Genomic DNA, 24,834 nt, shown 5'->3' with positions numbered 1-24,834 from the left:
ATTTATTAATTTTCTAAATGAATTGAGTCATTATATATAGATTTTATTATTTAGTTTAATAAACTAATTAATAATTTAATTTCTCTTTCTCTGCATCCTTATTTTTTGGGTTATCAACGAGTTAGGTCTAGTGTGGTATATAGCATGTACCTGTCTCGTCCCAATAATTAATGATTTTTTTTATTCTTTTGTATTACTAAACTAAATTATGTGTTCATATATTTAAATACATTATTTTAACTATTATGTATAAATTTTTATTTATTTGATACAACCCGACACACAATAATAATTGAGTATTTAGTTTTTTTGTTAAATTAATTTGTTGATTTGTTTATTTTATAAAATTAAATAAAATATTATCCATAGATTTCTATTTTTTAATTTACTAAATTATTCAAGTAATTAATAATTTATTTAACTATTTAGTTATTTGAACCTCTCTCCCAAAGCCTAATATTTAGGGCTATTAGTAGGTTAGGTCTCCGCTTGGATTAAAATTATTAACGGGATCAATAGAACATATTTATGCGCAAGTCTATGTCCAGGTTGAACTTCGGTCCTACATATTGAGCATGAGCCTGAAGTTCATATAGAGCCCTAATCACGGTGAGGAAATTCTTTGTTTCTCTCATTTTCTCACCTAATTACTTATATAGTTATGCTATTAAGTTAAAAAATATTTACTGAACTTACTAAATTATTTTAGTTTATAAACAAATTATTTCTTTCTCTCTCTGTATCCCTCTTGAGTTACATATTTAGGGTTGTCAATGGATTTGGTTTAGATCTATATATTTTGGATATTTATTTATTTTTCCAAAAGTTTGTAAATTATTATTCATAGGTTTTATTTATTTACGTAACTAAATATTTTATCTAAATAATGATTTAATTTATGAAAATTTATTAATTTCTTTTACTAAATTAAATTATTCATTTATTCGTTTTAATATTTTAAATAAATTATTCTCCATAATGTTTTATTTATTTAATTTAACCTGTGACCAATATTTACCGTTGTCAATGATGCAAGTTTGGTTTGGGGATAGCTTGGACTTGTCTTTCACCAATCAAAAGTGAATATTTATTTATATTTTTTTGTTAATGTTAATTATTGACTTATCTATTTTATAAAATTAAGTAAATTATTATACATAGATTTCTATTTACTTAATTTATTGAATTCTTTAATTAACTAATTAAATAATTATTTTCCTAACAAATTATTTCTCTCTCTCTCTCTCCCGTAGACTATTTTTAGGGTAATTAATATGTTTAGTGAGGTGTGGGATAGGATGTACATATCCCCTCCCAATAATAAATGTAATTTTATTTATTTATTTTGCTAAACTAAATTAATCATTAATTATTTTACAAAATTGACTAAATTGGTATCCATAGGTTCCTATTTATTTAATTTATTAAATTATTCAAGTAGTTAATAATCCCTAGATTCCCCCCAACCCGAGCAAAAATATTAGGTTTATACATTGATTGGGATTAAACCTTTTCATTGGTTGGGCCACATCTAGTTTGGGTTTCGCCTTTATATCAACGGAACTTATTAATGCCCAAGTCTAAGCCTAGGCCAACCATCAATCCTAGATTTTGAGCCTATGCCCGACCATCATATAAAGCACGGATTGCGATAAGGAAATTTTTGTTCTTTGTCTCTTTCTCATTTTCTTGAAATCTCACTTCCATATTTGTTGCTAACATATAACTATTTACAATGATGCCATTAATAAAGGGCTAACTACTCTCTCTTTTTCTTGCCTAATTATTTATATACTTATTTTAAAAAGTTAAAATTTTTATTGATCTAATTTACTAGATTATTTAATTATATCCCTCTCTATCTTACTGCTCGGTGTCCAATATTTAAGGGTTGTCAACAAGTGGTGATTAGTCTAGGTAGTTTGGATATTTATTTATTTTATTAAAGTAAATTATTCAATTATATATTTTACAAAATTAGGAAAATTATTATCCATAGATTTTCTATTTATTTAATTAACTAATTGACTTCATTAATTAATAATTTATTAACAAGTTAAGGAGGTTGGTATTAAAATTGTTCACACGCAGTGCCAAGTTTGATTTGGACTTTGTCTTTATTCAATAGAATATATTGAAGCCCAACTTTAAACCCGACCCAACCATTAGACCTATCTCTTGGGTCGAGCTCGGCGAGGAAAGTGTTATTGCTTATTACTCCCTTATTTCCTCACCAATTTATTTATATATTTAATTTAGTAAGTTAAAAAATTTTATTTATTTAATTTTCTAAACGATTTAATTTTATCAAAACTTTATTTCAATATATCTCTCCATCCCCGAGTCTAATATTTTTTGGTTATCAATGGGTCGGGCTTGGTTTTAGTTAGATTGGATATTTATTTATTATTTTTCTAAATGAATTGAGTCATTATATATAGATTTTATTATTTAGTTTAATAAATTAATTAATAATTTAATTTCTCTTTCTCTAGATCCTTATTTTTTGGGTTATCAACGAGTTAGGTCTAGTGTGGTATATAGCTTGTACCTGTCTCGTCCCAATAATTAATGAATTTTTTTTTATTCTCTTGTTTTACTAAACTAAATTATTTGTTTATATATTTAATTACATTATTTTAACTATTATGTATAAATTTTTATTTATTTGATACAACCCGACACCCAATAATAAATGAGTATTTAGTTATTTTGTTACATTAAATTGTTGATTTTTTTATTTTACAAAATTAAATAAAATATTATCCATAGATTTCTATTTTTTAATTTATTAAATTATTCAAGTAATTAATAATTTATTTAACTATTTAGTTATTTGAACCTCTCTCCCTAAGGCTAATATTTAGGGCTATTAGTAGGTGAGGTTTCAGCTGGGATTAAAATTATTAACGGGATCAATAGAACATATTTATGCGCAAGTTTGAGTCCAGGTTGAACTTCGGGCCTACATCTTGAGCATGAGCCTGAAGTTCATATAGAGCCCTAATCATGGTGAGGAAATTCTTTATTTCTCTCATTTTCTCACCTAATTACTTATATAGTTATGCTTTTATGTTAAAAAATATTTACTGAACTTAGTAAATTACTTTAGTTTATAAACAAATTATCTCTCTCTCTCTCTCTCTCTCTCTCCCTCCTGAGTTACATAGTTAAAGTTGTCAATGGATTGGGTTTAGATCTAGATAGTTTGGATATTTAATTATTTTTCCAAAAGTTAGTAAATTATTATTCATAGGTTTTATTTATTTCTATAACTAAATTATTCATCAAATTAATGATTTAATTTATGAACAACGGATTAGTTCTGGTGTCGAATAGGCTGAAACATGTCTTGTCCCAATAATAACTGAAATTTTATTTATTTATTTTATTCTCCATAAAGTTTTATTTATTTAATTCAACGTGTGACCAATATTTACGGTTGTCAATGATGCAAGTTTGGTTGGGGACAGCTTGGACTAGTCTTGCACCAATCACAAGTGAATATTTATTTATATTTTTTTGTTAAAGTTAATTATTGATTTATCTTTTTATAAAATTAAGTAAATTATTATCCATAGACTTCTATTTACTTAATTTATTGAATTCTTTAATTAACAAATTAGTTTTCTCTCTCTCTTGGAGAATATTTTTAGGGTAATTAATATGTTTAGTGAGGTGTGGGATAGGATGTACCTGTCCCTTCCCAATAATAAATGTAATTTTATTTATTTATTTTACTAAACCAAATTAATCATTAATTATATACAAACTTAAATAAATTAGTAACCATAGGTTTCTATTTATTTAATTTATTAAATTATTCAAGTAGTTAATAATCCATAGATTCCTCCCCAACCCGAGCAAAATTTTTAGGTTTATAAATTGGATAGGTATCAGTTGGGGTTAAACCTTTTCATTGGTTGGTTCACGTCTGGTTTGGGCTTTGCCTTTATTTCAACAGAACTTATTAAGGCACAAGTTTAAGCCAAGGCCAACCATCAATCCTAGATTTTGAGCCTGTGCTCGACCATCATATAATGCTCGGATTGCGATAAGAAAATTTTTGTTCTTTGTCTCTTTCTCATTTTCTTGAAATCTCAGTTTCATATTTGTTGCTAACATATAACTATTTATAATGATGCCATTAATAAAGAGCTAACTACTCTCTCTTTTTCTTGCCTAATTATTTATATACTTATATTAAAAAAGATAAAATATTTTATTGATTTAATTTACTAGATTATTTAATTATATCCCTCTCTATCTTACTTCTCGGTGTCCAATATTTAAGCGTTGTCAACCAGTGGTGATTAGTCTAGGTAGCTTGAATATTTATTTATTTTATTAAATTAAATTATTCAATTATATATTTTACAAAATTAAGAAAATTATTATCCATAGATTTTCTATTTATTTAATTAACTTATTGATTTCATTAATTAATAATTTATTAACAAGTTAAGGAGGTTGGGATTAAACTTGTTCACAAGCAGTGCCAAGTTTGGGTTGGACTTTGTCTTTATTCAATTGAATATATTGAAGCCCAACTTTAAGCCCGACCCAACCATTAGGCCTATCTCTTGAGTCGAGCCCGGCGAGGAAAGTGTTATTGCTTATTACTCCCTTATTTCCTCACCAATTTATTTATATATTTAATTTAGTAAGTTAAAAAATTTTATTTATTTAATTTTCTAAAGGATTTAATTTTATCAAAAATTTATTTCAATATATCTCTCCGTCCCCGAGTGTAATATTTTGGGTTATCAATGGGTCGGGCTTGGTTTTAGATAGATTGGATATTTATTTATTATTTTTCTAAATGAATTGAGTCATTATATATAGATTTTATTATTTAGATTAATAAATTAATTAATAATTTAATTTCTCTTTCTCTGGATTCTTATTTTTTGGGTTATCAACGAGTTAGGTCTAGTGTGGTATATAGCATGTACCTGTCTCGTCCCAATAATTAATGATTTTTTTTTATTCTTTTGTTTTACTAAACTAAATTATTTGTTTATATATTTAAATACATTATTTTAACTATTATGTATAAAATTTTATTTATTTGATACAACCCGGCACACAATAATAAATGAGTATTTATTTATTTTGTTAAATTAAATTGTTGATTTTTTTATTTTACAAAATTAAATAAAATATTATCCATAGATTTCTATTTTTTAATTTACAAAATTATTCAAGTAATTAATAATTTATTTAACTATTTAGTTATTTGAAGCTCTCTCCCTAAGACTAATATTTAGGGCAATTAGTAGGTTAGGTCTCAGCTTGGATTAAAATTATTAACGGGATCAATAGATACATATTTATTCGCAAGTTTGAGTCTAGGTTGAACTTCGGGCCTACATCTTGAGCATGAGCCTGAAGTTCATATAGTGCCCTAATCATGGTGAGGAAATTCTTTATTTCTCTCATTTTCTCACCTAATTACTTATATAGTTATGCTTTTAAGTTAAAAAATATTTACTGACTTAGTAAATTACTTTAGTTTATAAACAAATTATTTCTCTCTCTCTCTCTCTCTCTCTCTCTCTCTCTCTCTCTCTCTCTCTCTCTCCCCCCCCCCCCTCTTGAGTTACATATTTAAGGTTGCCAACGGATTGGGTTTAGATCTAGATAGTTTGAATATTTAATTATTTTTCCAAAAGTTAGTAAATTATTATTCATAGGTTTTATTTATTTTCGTAACTAAATTATTCATCTAATTAATGATTTAATTTTTGATTTAAGTAAGTCAAGTTTAACTTTTTGATGGACTTGAGTTGATTTCCCTAGGTCTCTAAATATGTTGTTTAACTTAGAATAATGAGATTATCCAGTCAGTGGGATAAATTATGTGGGTTTGTTTAAGTTTGATTTATGAGATTAGAGTGGTAAAAATCTATGTTCTTATAAGTTAAATTGATTATTTCATTTATTTTTCTTCGAATTATTTTAGATTTTCTAGATGGGATAGTTTGGGTTGATCTTGGTTTATTCGTTTTATTTTCCTTTACGTCATTCTAGTTATAGTTTTTTAAAGGAATTGAGTTGATTTCCTAGCTTATCTGGGCATGCTTGGTTCGTTTCAGTTAATAAGGCAGTTTATAGTTCTCATTGGTCTTGTAAGTGGGAATAGATTTGATTGATGGTTGGTTGGTTGGATAGGGCTTGGTGAGTAATGGACAATGTGTAATTGGTTCTACCTAGGTTTGGCAAGACTAAATTTCCAGTTATTATAAAAATGGGCTTAATCAACCTTAGCTATATTTGATGTCAACCAAATGGTTTTATTTATGTCGAGTTGGATTCATTTGTATTAGGATAGGTTGGTTTGAAAGTGAGTTATCTAAAATGTCTGCATCTTATTTCAATTTTGTTCAATTTCATTTAGCTTTAGATTAGGTCGGTTTGGATATTCTTGGAATGATTGGACTGATTTCAGCTACATTGTGCTTTGATGGCTTCCCTCTGTTAAAAAAAGTGGATTAATTCATCATACACTTCTGTTATATCGATTACTGAATGACTGATTCGGCCAACTTTGCATGGTTTGGTTGGCTCGAATTTGGGTTGTCCACACTGCGTTTGGTTTGTGCTTTGCTGGAATGGATTCTATTGTGAGGATTTTCATACGAAGTTGAGAGTCATAATGGTTTATAATTTTCAAAACTAATAATGTATTATACTTAGGGTTTTTGAAGACATTTCTGACTGAGTAATTATAAGTGGTAAGAATAATAAACGTTCTGAAAAACGAAAACTTTTTTTTTGGTTTTTAGGAGTCTAGTGAGATTGTTTGGCACAAAGACGTTTATGCGACCAGTGGAGAGTACCTTGAATCTGTTCCTATAGGTTCTGTTTTAGCATTTATAATTCCCAATGAGTAGTTAGTTTCTCTAGATATATTGGGTTAATCTAAGTTTAACAACGACTTTAGGGTTTTAATACACTTTGTTCTCTTGTTGGTTGATGTGATTATGTCAATGTTTTCACGTCATGGCTTTTTCTCAATCTTTAAACGGGTTTGTTTGGATTGACCCACGTTTATTGTTTTCCTTTTGATTTGAGCACGTCAGGTTTAACTTTTTGATGGTTTTGAATTGATTTCCCTAGTTTTCTAAATATGTAGGGTTTGTTTAACTTAGAATAATGAGATTATCTAATCTGTCGTATAAGTTATGTGGGTATGTCTAAGTTTGATTAATGAGAATAAAGTTGTAAAAATCTCTGTTCTTATAAGTTTAATTGATTATTTCATTTTTTTTCTTCGAATTATTTTAGATTTTCTAGACAGGATAGTTTCGTTTGATCTAGGTTTATTCGTTTTATTTTCTTTTACATCGGTTTAGTTATATTTTTTAAAGGAATTGAGTTGATTTCCTAGCTTATCTGGGCCTGTTTGGTTTGTTTCAATTAATAAGGCAATTTATAGTTCTCATAGGTTTTGTAAGTGGGAATAGATTTGATTGATGGTTGGTTGGTTGGATAGGGCTTGGTGAGTATTGGATAATGTGTAATTGGTTCTACCTAGGTTTGGCAAGACTAAATTTCCAGTTATTTTAAAAATTGGCTTAAACAACCTTATCTATATTCGATGTCTACCAAATGATTTTATTTATGTCGAGTTGGATTCATTTGTATTATGATAGGTTGGTTTGGAAGTGAGTTATCTAAAATTGTCTGAATGTTGTTTCAATTTTGTTGAATTTCATTTAGCTTTAGAGTAGGTCGGTTTGGATAGTCTTGGATTGATTGGATTGATTTCTGCTACGTTATGCTTTGATGGCTTCTCTCTGGCAATGTCTACATAGATTTGGTTGGATTTTGTTAAAAAAAAGTGGATTAATTCATTTTACACTTCTGTTATATCGGTTACTGAATGACTGATTCGGCAAACCTTGCAAAGTTTTGTTGTTTCGAATTTGGGTTGGCCACGCTGGGTTTGGTTTGTGCACTGCTGTAATAATGGATTCTATTGTGAGGATTTTTATACGAGGTTGAGAGTCATAATGGTTTATAATTTGGAAAAACAATAACGTATTATCCTTAGGGTTTCTGAAGACTTTTCTGACTGAGTAATTGTAACTGATAAGTATATTAAACGCTTCAAAAAATGAAAAGTTCTTTTTTGGTTTAGAAGTCTAGTGAGATTGTTTGGCACAAAGACATCTATGCGACCAATGGAGAGTACCTTGAGTCTGTTCCTATAGGTTCTGTTTTAGCATTTATAATTCCCACTGAGTAGATTTAGTTTCTCTACATATGTTGGGTTAATCTAAGTTTAACAACGACTTTAGGGTTTTAATACGCTTTGTTCTTTTATTGGTTGATGTGATTATGTCAATGTTTTCACGTCATGGCTTTTTCTCAATCTTTAAACGGGTTCGTTTGGATTGATCCTCGTTTATTGTTTTCCTTTAGATTTGAGCACGTCTGGTTTAACTTTTTGATGGTTTTGAGTTGATTTCCCTAGTTCTCTAAATATCGAATATGTCGTATAAGTTATGTTGGTATGTCTAAGTTTGATTAATGAGAATAAAATTGTAAAAATCTCTGTTCTTATAAGTTTAATTGATTATTTCATTTTTTTTCTTCGAATTATTTTAGATTTTCTAGACGGGATAGTTTCGTATGATCTAGGTTTATTCATTTTATTTTCCTTTACGTCGGTCTAGTTATATTTTTTAAAGGAATTGAGTTGATTTCCTAGCTTATCTGGGCATGCTTGGTTTGTTTCAGTTAATAAGGCAGTTTATAGTTCTCATAGGTTTTGTAAGTGAGAATAGATTTGATTGATGGTTGGTTGGTTGGATAGGGCTTGGTGAGTATTGGATATTGTGTAATTGGTTCTACCTAGGTTTGGCAAGACTAAATTTCTAGTTATTTTAAAAATTGGCTTAAACAACCTTAGCTATATTTGATGTCTACGAAATGGTTTTGTTTATGTCGAGTTGGATTCATTTGTATTAGGATAGGTTGGTTTGAAAGTGAGTTATCTAAAATTGTCTAAATGTTGTTTCGATTTTGTTGAATTTCATTTAGCTTTAGAGTAGGTCGGTTTGGATAGTCTTGGAATGATTGGATTGATTTCTGCTACGTTATGCTTTGATGGCTTCTCTCTGGCAATGTCTAGATAGATTTGGTTGGATTTTGTTAAAAAAAAGTGGATTAATTCATCTTACGCTTCTGTTATATCGGTTACTGAATGACTGATTTGGCAGACCTTGCAAGGTTTTGTTGTTTCGAATTTGGGTTGGCCACGCTGGGTTTGGTTTGTGCACTGCTGTAATGGATTCTATTGTGAGGATTTTTATACGAGGTTGAGAGTCATAATGGTTTATAATTTGCAAAAACAATAACATATTATCCTTTGGGTTTTTGAAGACTTTTCTGACTGTGTAATTGTAAGAGATAAGAATATTAAAAGCTTCGAAAAACTCAAAAGTTCTTTTTTGGTTTTTAGAAGTCTAGTGAGATTGTTTGGCACAAATGCGACCAGTGGAGAGTACCTTGAATCTGTTCCTATAGGTTATGTTTTGGCACTTATAATTCCCACTGAGTAGATTTAGCTTCTCTAGATACGTTGGGTTAATCTAAGTTTAAACAGCGACTCTAGGGTTTTAATACGCTTTGTTCTTTTGTTGGTTGATGTGATTATGTCAAGTTTTCACGTTGTGGCTTTTTCCCATTCTTTAAACGGCTTTGTTTGGATTGATCCTCGTTTTTTGTCTTTGTTTTGATTTGAATAGGTCAGGTTTAACTTTTTGATGGACTTGAATTGATTTCCCTAGGTCTCTAAATATGTCGGGTTTCTTTAACTTAGAATAATGAGATTATCCAGTCAGTGGGATAAGTTATGTTGGCTTGTTTAAGTTTGATTAATGAGATTAGAGTTGTAAAAATCTCTGTTGTTATAAGTTAAATTGATTATTTCATTTTTTTTCTTCGAATTATTTTAGATTTTCTAGATGGGATGGATTGGGTTGATCTAGGTTTATTCGTTTTATTTTCCTTTATGTCATTCTAGTTATAGTTTTCTAAAGGAATTGAGTTGATTTCCTAGCTTATCTGAGCATGCTTGGTTCGTTTCAGTTAATAAGGCAGTTTATAGTTCTCATTGATTTTGTAAGTGGGAATAGATTTGATTGATGGTTGGTTGGTTGGATAGGGCTTGGTGAGTATTGGATAATGTGTAATTGGTTCTACCTAGGTTTGGCAAGACTAAATTTCCAGTTATTTAAAAAATTGGCTTAATCAACCTTATCTATATTCAATGTCTACCAAATGGTTTTATTTATGCCGAGTTGGATTCATTTGTATTAGGATATGTTAGTTTGAAAGTGAGTTATCTAAAATTGTCTGAATGTTGTTTCGATTTTTTTGAATTTTATTTAGCTTTAGAGTAGGTCGGTTTGGATATTCTTGGATTGATTGGATTGATTTCATCTATGTTTTTCTTTTATGGCTTCTCTCTAGCAATGTCTTGAAGGATTTGGTTGGATTTTGTTAAAAAAAAGTGGATTAATTCAACTTACAGTTCTGTTATATCGGTTACTGAATGACTGATTCGACAGACCTTGCAGGGTTTTGTTGCTTAGAATTTGGGTTGGCCACGCTGGGTTTGGTTTGTGCACTACTATAATGGATTCTATTGTGAGGATTTTTATACGAAGTTGAGAGTCATAATGGTTTATAATTTTCAAAACAAATAACGCATTATCCTTAGGGTTTTTGAAGACTTTTCTGACTGAGTAATTGTAAGTGATAAGAATATTAAACGCTTCGAAAAACGAAAAGTTCTTTTTTGGTTTATAGAAGTCTAGTGAGATTGTTTGGCACAAAGACATCTATGCGAGCAGTGGAGAGTACCTTCAATCTGTTCCTATAGGTTCTGTTTTGGCACTTATAATTCCCTCTGAGTAGATTGAACCAAGTACACCATAGCCAAAACCATCGAAGCCATCCAATCGACCACCAGTCAAATCCTAAGCCACTAGCACAGCTTGAAAGCACATTAAACCCTCTATTCTAATTTAAACGAAACTAGCATGCCTAGATAAACTACGAAATCAACTCAACTCCTTTAAAAGAGGGAAACTATACCTACTCAAAGTAAAATAAAGCCCATAAACCTGGATCATTCCAAACAATCCGTCCTATTTAACTTAAAACAAATCAAAGCAAAATCAAGAACTTAATCACTTTAACCAACAAGTACCAATTTTATTTCCACTCTAAACTCACTAATTAAGACAAGCCCAGCATATTTAGATAAAGTAGAAAATTAACTCAATTCATTTATAAGATTAAAACAGACCTATTAAGCGAACCATATCTTGACAAACTAAATCCACTCACTCAAAATTATAAGTTCCACAAAAACCCACACAAGTAGATTCAAACTAATCCCTACTGGCCGCATAAACGTCCTTATATGAAACGAACGCTCTTTGTCTTCTAACAAGCATATAAAAAGGTTTCATTATTCAAATCCATAATTCTTCAAACAACTTATAATCACTCAAACCGAAGGCTTATTAAAAGCCGAAGGATATTATCAAATTATCAGCTGCAACTTAAAACCGAATCCATTACAACAGAGCCCAAACTTATCCAAACATGGGCACTGCAAAGTAGAACCTATACAACCACACAATGACGGCCCAATCTGCCATTCAGTAACCAATTCAATCAAAGATATCGAGACATTGCCAAATCAAAACCATTGAACCAAAACATAACTAAAATCAAACCAAACAACCCAAGATTATCCAAACCGACCTACCTATCAATACAAAGACAAATCAAACTCAACAAAATTGTGACTAAATGCTAACAATTTTATAGTACTCACTTTCAATGAAACCTCTCTGCAAAGCTTAACCAATCTGGTACACGTCTGATATAGCTACGGTTAATTAAAGGCATTCTTTCAAATCCCATGAAACTGAGTCTAGCCGATCCTAGGTAGACCAACTACACAATAATCCAAAACAAACCAAGCCCTAGCGTCCAATCAACCTGCAATCAAATCCATAACCTCCAACGATGCTAATAGAACACTAGACCCTCTATTCTAATTCAAACAAAACTAGCATGCCTATATATAAACTAGGAAATCAACTCAACTACTTTAAAAAATGAAGTTAGACATACTCAAAGTAAAATAAAACCAACAAACCGGAATCATTCCGAACAATCCTACCTATATAAACCTAAAACAAATCAAAGCAAAAACAAGACATAATCACTTTAAATAACAAGAGCCGAGCTTATTACTACTCTAAACTGACTAACTTAAACAATCCCACCATAATCACTTTAAATAACCGGAATCTTCTCTGCCTCGGAGCTCGGGCAGGTTGTGGGTAGAAGATCGGCGAGCTCAGCTGCGGCGTCTCTGTTTCTTGGCAGGCTCTGCATTTGTGCTGCTCACTTCCGTGCTATCAAGAATGGTTTGTGCAGGAAGTTGCTCGGACCACTGGTGATGGCTGCGGACAGAGGGATCCTGCTTGGAGTCAGCAGCTAGGATTTCAAACCGGTTCTCCAGGAGCGGGGTTTCAAACTTCGACTGCCGAGGTGATGTAGACCTGGCGAGCTGGGGTCCTCCCGACCTGACCGCCCACGGTGAGACCGGGGTAGCCAATCTCTCTTGTCTGCCGCGGGAGGAGGCCTGGCTCTTAGGAGGGTTTTGGGAGGCTTCAGCTTAGCGAGAAGGGCGTTCGTCCTGGCGGTGAGACCTAGCTCGCTGCGAGGCTAGGTGCCGAGGAGGAAGTTGGGCTGCTGAAGCTGAGGTTGATGCAGCTGGGGGAATTGCTGCTGGTAGTGGTACTGGGAGACGTGGTGCAGCACTTGCTGCTGGTAAAGCTGGTGTTGCTGGAGCTGCTGCACTTGGGCTTGCATGGCCCACATGCACTGCATCAGATCGTCGAGTTGGTTCTGGCTGGTCGCCAGAGGGATGACAGTGTTCAACAAAGGTCGTTTCAACAGAGGGAGGAAGGGGAACACCCGCAGGCGCCATTGCTCGCGGCATGTTCAGGCTGGGGACTCCGTCCACCGAGAGGGGAATGGTGAACTGCCCAATGTAGACCGTGGGAACCTGGGGTTGTTCCCTGGCGTTATCCATCTCCATGCTACGTCCATCATTGCTTGAAGAAGCCATGAGTGCTGAGTTTTCAGAGAAGAAAGAACTGTGAAGGTTTAGAGGAAGAAGGCTTTTAGAAGCGGTTTCCCACAAACGGCGCCAAATGATGCGGCACGATCCGGGCACTCCTAGCTGGCTGCTGACTGGCTCCTTGTTGGCAATAGACGGCACCTGAGAAGATGGAAAGGAAGGATTCCCGGGGATTTTACCCGGTGGGAATTCTCCGATGCTTAAGTTAGAACGCAAGAAAGAAGAAAAAGAAGAGTCGATAGCTAAGAGTGTAGGTCGCGCTATATCACTATACTTGAGAGATTAGAGGTCTCAAGAAGAAGTTTCTCTTCTGCCCTGAGGGCTTTTATAGAGGTGTTCTTGTCAGATCGGGCATAACCACCACTGGGCCCCTACCACAACCGTTACCTGCCAGGGCTGCACAGGTGGCCGTTGTGACGTACTTCTCGCCCGGGTGAGTGACACTTCTCCAAAGTGACAGGCACGCCTCCGCCTGTTGAGAGACGTGGGTGCAGATTGTCAAAAGGACAGGGACTACGCCGTTAGTAAGGGACGTGGCACAGTCTGATCGGTACGACCTGTCAGATAGAAGCTTCCTGAGGAATGCTCGTGCAGCCCATTCGCGAGCTACTTTGCAGCGAGCTCGGAATACTTCAAGAGTACCCTTAGTAGAATTGGTCCTCGGGATGACTTGTCTGCTTTGGAGCTCGGGCGAGCTGGTTTTCTTAGCTCGCGAGCTAAAGTTGCCTCGGAATATCCCTTTAGAGGTAGCTTGGGGAACCCAGAGCTCGCATTGTGGCGAGCTCCTCCTTTTGCGTGCTACGATGTAGCGAGCTGCCTTATGGGCCCGTTACTTGGTTGTACTGGGCCACAATGCTGACCTGTCGCTTATGTTGAGTCAGTGTCCACGTGTCGCCATTTCGTAGATCAGGCCAAATCGTCCTACATCAGGTTGGTTTGGATATTCTTGGATTGATTTCAGCTATGTTTTGCTTTGATGGCTTCTCTCTGGCAATGTCTTGATAGATTTGGTTGGATTTTGTTAAAAAAAGTGGATTACTTCATCTTTTGCTTCTATTATATCGGTTACTGAATGACTGATTCGGCAGACCTTGCAGGGTTTTGTTGCTTTGATTTTGGGTTGGCCACGCTGTGTTTGGTTTGTGCACTGCTGTAATGGATTCTATTGTGAAGATTTTTGTACGAGGTTGAGAGTCATAATGGTTTATAATTTTTAAAACCAATAACGTATTATCCTTAGGGTTTTTGAAGACTTTTCTGACTATGTAATTGTAAGTGATAAGAGTTGTAAGTTAAATTGTTTGATTAATGAGTAAAGAGTTGTAAAAATCTTTGTTCTTATAATACTTTTTTTTATTTGAAATATTTTAGATTTTATAGACGGGATAGTTTGGGTTGATCTAAGTTTATTCGTTTTATTTTCCTTTGCGTCTGTCTAGTTATATTTTTTACAGGAGTTGAGTTGATTTCCTAGCTTATCTAGGTATGTTGGGTTTGTTTCAGTTAGTAAAGGCAGTTTATTGTTCTCATAGGTTTTGTAAGTGGGAATAGATTTGATAGATGGTTGGTTGGTTGGACAGGGCTTGGTTAATATTGGATAATGTGTAATTGGTTCTACCTAGATTTGGAAAAACTAAATTTCTAGTTATTTTAAAAATGGGCTAAATCAACCTTAGCTATATTCGATGTCTACCAAATGGTTTTATTTATGTCGAGTAGGATTCATTTGTATTAGGATAGGTTGGTTTAAAACTGAGTTATCTAAAATTGTCTGCATCTTGTTTCAATTTTGTTGAATTTCATTTAGCTTTAGATTAGGTCGGTTTGGATATTCTTGGATTGATTGGATTGATTTCAGCTACGTTTTGCTTTGATGGCTTCCCTCTAGCAATGTCTTGATAGATATTGTTGGATTTTGTTAAAAAAAATGGATTAATTCATCCTACGCTTCTGTTATATCGATTACTGAATGACTGATTCGGCCGACATTGCATGGTTTTGTTGGCTCGAATTTGGGTTGTCGACGCTGCGTTTGGTTTGTGCTCTGATGTAATGGAATCTATTGTGAGGATTTTTAAACGAGGTTGAGAGTCATAATGGTTTATAATTTTCAAAACCAATAACATATTATCCTTAGGGTTTTTGAAGACTTTTCTCATTGAGTAATTATAAGTGATAAGAATAATAAATGCTTCGAAAAACGAAAACTTATTTTTTGGTTTTTAGAAGTCTAGTGAGATTGTTTGGCACAAAGACGTTTATGCGACCAGTGGAGAGTACCTTGAATCTGTTCCTATAAGTTTTGTTTTAGCATTTATAATTCCCACTGAGTAGATTTAGCTTCTCTAGATATGTTGGGTTAATCTAAGTTTAAACAATGACTTTAGGGTTTTAATACGCTTTGTTCTCTTGTTGGTTGATGTGATTATGTCAAGTATTCACTTCATGGCTTTTTCTCATTCTTTAAATGGGTTCGTTTGGATTGAACCTCGTTTATTGTCTTTGTTTTAATTTGAATAGGTCATGTTTAACTTTTTGATGGACTTGAGTTGATTTCCCTAGTTATCTAAATATGTCGGGTTTGTTTAATTTAGAATAATGAGATTATCTAGTCAGTGGTATAAGTTATGTGAGTTTGTTTAAGTTTGATTAATGAGATTAGAGATGTAAAGATCTCTGCTCTTATAAGTAAAATTGATTATTTCAATTTTTTCCTTTGAATTATTTTAGATTTTGTAGACGGGATGGTATTGAAAATTATAAACGATTATGACTCTCAACATCTTAAAAAAGTTCTCACAATAGAATCCGTTACAACAGAACACAAATCAAACCCAGCACGGCCAACCAAAATTCGAACCGACACAACCATGCAAGGTTGTCCAAATCTATGATTCAGTAACCGATATAGTAGAAGCCTGGGAAGAAATAATGCACTTTATTTAACAAAATCCAACCAAATATTTCAAGACATTTTCAGAAGGAATCCATCAAATCAAAACGTAGCTGAAATCAATCCAAACAATTCAAGACTATCCAAACCGACCTGACCTAAGGCTAAATTAAAGTCAACAAAAACGGAACAAGATGCGGACAAATTTAGATTACTCACAATCAAACGAAACTATCTTGAAAGAAATGAATTAAACTCAACATAGATAAAAGCATTTGGTAGACATCGAATATAGCTAAGGTTAATCAAACCCATTTTGAAAATCCCAGGAAACAGAGTCTTGCCAACCCTAGGTAGAACCAACTACAACATTATCCAATACTAACCAAGCACTGGCCAACCAACCAACCATCAGTCAAATCTATACACACTAACAAAACTTATTAGAACAGTAAATTCCCTTTACTGACTAAAACGAACCCAGCATGCCAAGATAAGATAGGAAATCAACTCAACACCTTTTAAAAATATAAATAGACCTGTGCAAAACAAAATTAAACAAATAAACCTCGATCAACCCAATCCATTCTGTGTTAAAAATCTAAAACATTTCGAAGAAAAAACATGACATAATCAATTTAATCTATAAGAATAGAGATTTCAACAACTCCAACCACGCTAATCTAACTTAAACAAACCAACATAACTTATACAACTAGCTAGATAATCTAATTATTCTAAGTTAAACAAACTTAACAAAATTAGAGAACCTGGAAAATCAACACAAGTCCATCTAAAAGTTAAACCTGACATGCTCAAATCAAAACAAAGACAATAAACGTGGATCAATCCAAACAAACCCGTATAAAGATTGAGAAAAAAACATGCTGTGAAAACTTGACATAATCACAACAACCAACAAGAGAACCCACCCTAAAGTCATTGTTTTAACTTAATTGAACCCATCAAATCTAGAGAAGCTAAATCTACTCACTGCGAATTATAAATGCCAAAACAGAACCTATAGGAATAGATTCAAAGTACTCTCCACATGTCTAACTGTCTTTGCGCCAAACAAACTCACTAGACTTCTAAAAACCAAAAAATAAAGTTTTCATTTTTTGAAACGTTTATCATTCTTATAACTTACGATTACTCAGTCAGAAGAGTCTTCACAAAGGCTAAGAGATAATACGTTATTGGTTTTGAAAATTATATACCATTATGACTCTCAACATCTTACAACCCGACACCCAATAATAAATGAGTATTTAGTTATTATAATAAATTAAATTGTTGATTTGTTTATTTTACAAAATTAAGTAAAATATTATCCATAGATTTCTATTTTTTAATTTACTAAATTATTCAAGTAATTAATAATTTATTTAACTATTTAGTTATTTGAACCACTCTCCCAAAGCCTAATGATTAGGGCTATTAGTAGGTTAGGTCTTCGCTTGGATTAAAATTATTAAGGGGATCAATAGAACATATTTATGCGCAAATATGAGTCTAGGTTGAACTTCGGGCCTACATATTGAGCATGAGCCTGAAGTTCATATAGAGCCCTAATCACGGTGAGGAAATTCTTTGTTTCTCTCATTTTCTCACCTAATTACTTATATAGTTATGCTATTAAGTTAAAAAATATTTACTGAACTTACTAAATTATTTTAGTTTATAAACAAATTATTTCTCTCTCTCTCTCTCCCTCCTGAGTTACATATTTAGGGTTGTCAATGGATTGGGTTTAGATCTAGATATTTTGGATATTTATTTATTTTTCCAAAAGTTAGTAAATTATTATTCATAGGTTTTATTTATTTACGTAATTAAATTATTCATCTAATTAATGATTTAATTTATGAACAATGGATTAGTTTTGGTGTCGAATAGGCTGTACATGTCTTGTCCCAAATAATAACTGAAATTTTATTTATTTATTTTATTAAATTAAATTATTCATTTATTTGTTTTAATATATTAAATAAATTATTCTCCATAAAGTTTTATTTATTTAATTCAACCTGTGACCAATATTTACGGTTGTCAATGATGCAAGTTTGGTTGGGGATAGCTTGGACTAGTCTTGCACAACCCACAAGTGAATAATTATTTATATTTTTTGTCAAAGTTAATTATTGATTTATCTATTTCATAAAATTAAGTAAATTATTATCCATAGATTTCTATTTACTTAATTTATTGAATTGTTCAATTAACTAATTAATTAATTATTTTTCTAACAAATTATTTCTCTCTCTCTCTCTCTCACGGAGACTATTTTTAGGGTAATTAATATGTTTAGTGAGGTGTGGGGTTGGATGTACCTTTCCCATCCCAATAATAAATGTAAATTTATTTATTTATTTTACTAAAACAAATTAATCATTAATTAATTTACAAAATTAACTAAATTAGTATCCATTGGTTTGTATTTTATTAATTTAATAAATTATTCAAGTAGTTAATGATCCATAGATTTCCCCCCCAACCCGAGCAAAATATTTAGGTTTATAAATTGGATAGGTATCGGTTGGGGTTAAACCTTTTCATTGGTTGGGCCACGTCTGGTTTGGGCTTTGCCTTTATATCAACAAAACTTATTAAGGCCCAAGTCTAAGCCTAGGCCAACCATCAAGCCCAGATTTTGAGCCTGTGCCCGACCATCATATAAAGCTCGAATTGCGATAAGGAAATTTTTGTTCATTGTCTCTTTCTCATTTTCTAGAAATCTCTCTTCCATATTTGTTGCTAACATGTAACTATTTACAATGATTCCATTAATAAAGAGCTAACTACTCTCTCTTTTTTTTGCCTAATTATTTATATACTTATTTTAAAAGTTAAAAATTTTATTGATTTAATTTACTAGATTATTTAATTATATCCCTCTCTATCTTACTGCTCGGTGTCCAATATTTAAGGGTTGTCAACAGGTGGGGATTGGTGTAGGTAGCTTGGATATTTATTTATTTTATTAAATTAAATTATTCAATTATATATTTTAAAAAATTAAGAAAATTATTATCCATAGATTTCTATTTATTTAAATATTAATTGACTTCACTAAATATTAAAGTCAAACAGGCAGTGCCAAGTTTGAGTTTGTCTTTATTCAATAGAATATATTGAAGCCCAACTTTAAGCCCAACCCAACCATTAGACCTATCTCTTGAATCGAGCCCGGCGAGGATAGTGTTATTGTTTATTACCCCCTTATTTCCTCACCAATTTATTTATATATCTAATTTAGTAAGTTAAAAATTTTTATTTATTTAATTTTCTAAATGATTTAATTTTATCAAAAGTTTAATTCAATATATCTCTCCGTCCCCGAGTCTAATATTTTGGGTTATCAATGGGTCGGGCTTGGTTTTAGATAGATTGGAGATTTATTTATTAATTTTCTAAATGAATTGAGTCATTATATATAGATTTTATTATTTAGTTTAATAAATTAATTAATAATTTAATTTCTCTTTCTCTGCATCCTTATTTTTTGGGTTATCAACGAGTTAGGTCTAGTGTGGTATAGCATGTACCTCTCTCGTCCCAATAATTAATGAATTTTTTTTTATTCTTTTGTATTACTAAACTAAATTATTTGTTTATATATTTAAATACATTACGAGTTAGGTCTAGTGTGGTTTAGCATGTACCTGTCCCGTCCCAATAATTAATAAAATTTTATTTATTTATTTATTTTACTAAACTAAATTCTTTGTTTATATATTTAAATACATTAGATAAACTATTATGTATAAATTTTTATTTATTTGATACAACCCGACACCCAATAATAAATGAGTATTTAATTATTTTATTAAATTAAATTGTTGATTTGTTTATTTTACAAAATTAAGTAAAATATTATCCATAGATTTCTATTTTTAATTTACTAAATTATTCAAGTAATCAATAATTTATTTAACTATTTAGTTATTTGAACCACTCTCCCATAGCCTAATATTTAGGGCTATTAGTAGGTTAGGCTTCCGCTTGGATTAAAATTATTAAGGGGATCAATAGAACATATTTATGCGCAAATATGAGTCTAGGTTGAACTTCGGGCCTACATATTGAGCATGAGCCTGAAGTTCATATAGAGCCCTAATCACGGTGAGGAAATTCTTTGTTTCTCTCATTTTCTCACCTAATTACTTATATAGTTATGCTATTAAGTTAAAAAATATTTACTGAACTTACAAAATTATTTTAGTTTATAAACAAATTATTTCTCTCTCTCTCTCTCTCCTTCCTAAGTTACATATTTAGGGTTGTCAATGGATTGGGTTTAGATCTAGATATTTTGGATATTTATTTATTTTTCCAAAAGTTAGTAAATTATTATTCATAGGTTTTGTTTATTTACGTAACTAAATTATTCATCTAATTAATGATTTAATTTATGAACAATGGATTAGTTTTGGTGTCGAATAGGTTGTACATGTCTTGTCCCAAATAATAACTGATAATTTATTTATTTATTTTATTAAATTAAATTATTCATTTATTTGTTTTAATACATTAAGTAAATTATTCTTTATAAAGATTTATTTATTTAATTCAACCTGTGACCAATATTTATGGTTGCCAATGATGCAAGTTTGGTAGGGGATAGCTTGGACTAGTCTTGCACAACCCACAAGTGAATATTTATTTATATTTTTTGTTAAAGTTAATTATTGATTTATCTATTTTATAAAATTAAGTAAATTATTATCCATAGATTTTTATTTACTTAATTTCTTGAATTGTTTAATTAACTAATTAATTAATTATTTTTCTAACAAATTATTTCTCTCTCTCTCTCTCTCTCTCTCTCTCTCTCTTACGGAGACTATTTTTAGGGTAATTAATATGTTTAGTGAGGTGTGGGATAGGATGTACCTGTCCTGTCCCAATAATAAATGTAATTTTATTTATTTATTTTACTAAACCAAATTAATCATTAATTATTTTACAAAATTAACTAAATTGGTTTCCATTGGTTCCTATTTATTTAATTTAATAAATTATTCAAGTAGTTAATAATCCATAGATTCCCCCCCCAACCCTGGCAAAATATTTAGTTTTATAAATTGGATAGGTATCGGTTGGGGTTAAACCTTTTCATTGGTTGGGCCACGTCTAGTTTGGGCTTTGCCTTTATATCAACAAAACTTATTAAGGCCCAAGTCTAAGCCTAGGCCAACCATCAAGCCCAGATTCTGAGCCTGTGCCCGACCATCATATAAAGCTCGGATTGCGGTAAGAAAATTTTTGTTCTTTGTCTCTTTCTCATTTTCTAGAAATCTCTCTTCCATATTTGTTGCTAACATGTAACTATTTACAAGGATTCCATTAATAAAGAGCTAACTACTCTCTCTCTTTTTTTTTCCTAATTATTTATATACTTATTTTAAAAAGTTAAAAGATTTTATTGATTTAATTTACTAGATTATTTAATTATATCCCTCTCTATCTTACTGCTCGGTGTCCAATATTTAAGGGTTGTCAACAGGTGGGGTTTGGTGTATGTAGCTTGGATATTTATTTATTTTATTAAATTAAATTATTCAATTATATATTTTAAAAAATTAAGAAAATTATTATCCATAGATTTCTATTTATTTAAATAACTAATTGACTTCATTAATTAATAATTTATTAACAAGTTAAGGAGATTGGGATTAAACTTGTTCACAGGCAGTGCCAAGTTTGAGTTGGACTTTGTCTTTATTCAATAGAATATATTGAAGCCCAACTTTAAGCCCGACCCAACCATTAGACCTATCTCTTGAGCCGAGCCCGGCGAGGATAGTGTTATTGTTTATTACTCCCTTATTTCCTCACCAATTTATTTATATATTTAATTTAGTAAGTTAATAATTTTTATTTATTTAATTTTCTAAACGATTTAATTTTATCAAAAATTTATTTCAATATATCTCTCTGTCCCCGAGTCTAATATTTTGGGTTATCAATGGGTCGGGCTTGGTTTTAGATAGATTGGAGATTTATTTATTAATTTTCTAAATGAATAGAGTCATTATATATAGATTTTATTATTTAGTTTAATAAATTAATTAATAATTTAATTTCTCTTTCTCTGCATCCTTATTTTTTGGGTTATCAACGAGTTAGGTCTAGTGTGGTATATAGCATGTACCTCTCTCGTCCCACTAATTAATGAATTTTTTTTATTCTTTTGTATTACTAAACTAAATTATTTGTTTATATATTTAAATACATTATTTTAACTATTATGTATAAATTTTTATTTATTTGATACAACCCGACACACAATAATAAATGAGTATTTAGTTATTTTATTAAATTAAATTGTTGATTTGTTTATTTTACAAAATTAAATAAAATATTATCCATAGATTTATTTTTTTAATTTACTAAATTATTCAAGTAATTAATAATTTATTTAACTATTTAGTTATTTGAACCTCTCTCCCTAAGGCTAATATTTAGGGCTATTAGTAGGTTAGGTCTCAGCTTGGATTAAAATTATTAACGGGATCAATAGAACAAATTTATGCGCAAGTTTGAGTCCAGGTTGAACTTCGGGCCTACATCTTGAGCATGAGCCTGGAGTTCATATAAAGCCCTAATCATGGTGAGGAAGTTCTTTATTTCTCTCATTTTCTCACCTAATTACTTATATAGTTATGCTTTTAAGTTAAAAAATATTTACTGAACTTAGTAAATTACTTTAGTTTATAAACAAATTATTTCTCTCTCTCTCTCTCTCTCTCTCTCTCTCTCTCTCTCTCTCTCTCTCTCCCTCCTGAGTTACATATTTAAGGTTGTCAATGGATTGGGTTCAGATCTAGATAGTTTGAATATTTTATTATTTTTCCAAAAGTTAGTAAATTATTATTCATAGGTTTTATTTATTTCCGTAACTAAATTATTCATCTAATTAATGATTTAATTTATGAACAACAGATTAGTTCTGGTGTCGAATAGGCTGTACACGTCTTGTCCCAATAATAACTGAAAATTTATTTATTTATTTTATTAAATTAAATTATTCATTTATTTATTTTAATATATTAAATAAATTATTCTCCATAAAGTTTTATTTATTTAATTCAACGTGTTTCCAATATTTGCGGTTGTCAATGATGCAAGTTTGGTTGGGGATAGCTTGGACTAGTCTTGCACCAATCACAAGTGAATATTTATTTATATTTTTTTGTTAAAGTTAATTATTGATTTATCTTTTTTATAAAATTAAGTAAATTATTATCCATAGACTTATATTTACTTAATTTATTGAATTCTTTAATTAACAAATTATTTTTCTCTCTCTCCCGGAGACTATTTTTAGGGTAATTAATATGTTTAGTGAGGTGTGGGATAGGATGTACCTGTCCCGTCCCAATAATAAATGTAATTTTATTTATTTATTTTACTAAACCAAATTAATCATTAATTAGTTACAAAATTAACTAATTTTAGTTACCATAGGTTTCTATTTATTTAATTTATTAAATTATTCAAGTAGTTAATAATCCATAGATTCCTCCCCAACCCGAGCAAAATTTTTAGGTTTATAAATTGGATAGGTATCAGTTGGGGTTAAACCTTTTCATTGGTTGGGCCACGTCTGGTTTGGGCTTTGCCTTTATTTCAACAGAACTTATTAAGGCACAAGTTTAAGCCAAGGCCAACCATCAATCCTAGATTTTGAGCCTGTGCTCGACCATCATATAATGCTCGGATTGCGATAAGAAAATTTTTGTTCTTTGTCTCTTTCTCATTTTCTTGAAATCTCAGTTTCATATTTGTTGCTAACATATAACTATTTATAATGATGCCATTAATAAAGAGCTAACTACTCTCTCTTTTTCTTGCCTAATTATTTATATACTTATATTAAAAAAGATAAAATATTTTATTGATTTAATTTACTAGATTATTTAATTATATCCCTCTCTATCTTACTTCTCGGTGTCCAATATTTAAGCGTTGTCAACCAGTGGTGATTAGTCTAGGTAGCTTGGATATTTATTTATTTTATTAAATTAAATTATTCAATTATATATTTTACAAAATTAAGAAAATTATTATCCATAGATTTTCTATTTATTTAATTAACTTATTGATTTCATTAATTAATAATTTATTAACAAGTTAAGGAGGTTGGGATTAAACTTGTTCACAAGCAGTGCCAAGTTTGGGTTGGACTTTGTCTTTATTCAATTGAATATATTGAAGCCCAACTTTAAGCCCGACCCAACCATTAGACCTATCTCTTGAGTCGAGCCCGACGAGGAAAGTTTTAATACGCTGGGTTAATCTAAGTTTAGACAACGACTCTAGGGTTTTAATACGCTTTGTTCTTTTGTTGGTTGATGTGATTATGTCAAGTTTTCACATCGTAGCTTTTTCGCATTCTTTAAACGGGTTCGTTTGGATTGATCCACGTTTATTGTCTTTGTTTTGATTTAAGTAAGTCAAGTTTAACTTTTTGATGGTCTTGAGTTGATTTCCCTAGGTCTCTAAATATGTCGGGTTTGTTTAACTTAGGAAGGCAGTGGCACAGGTACTGAGTGACTTTATTCAGCAGCTGAAAACAAAACAAGTAGAGGCTATAGCAAAGGAAAAGAAAGGGGGTATACAAAAGAGAATGGAAGACCCCAGTGACAGAAACTGGTTGATTGCAGAAAAAGGAAAAAGAAGTTCTAAACTACAGTAGAAAAGGAGAACTAGGGGAAGAAATTTGTGGTGGAAACCTCAAGTTCACCAAAGG

The sequence above is a fragment of the Nelumbo nucifera genome, chromosome 6 (assembly GCF_055504915.1).
Source record: "Nelumbo nucifera cultivar China Antique chromosome 6, China Antique-T2T, whole genome shotgun sequence".
Taxonomy (NCBI): domain Eukaryota; kingdom Viridiplantae; phylum Streptophyta; class Magnoliopsida; order Proteales; family Nelumbonaceae; genus Nelumbo; species Nelumbo nucifera.
The sequence above is the reverse complement of the archived record's forward strand: the minus strand, read 5'-3'. Positions refer to the sequence as shown.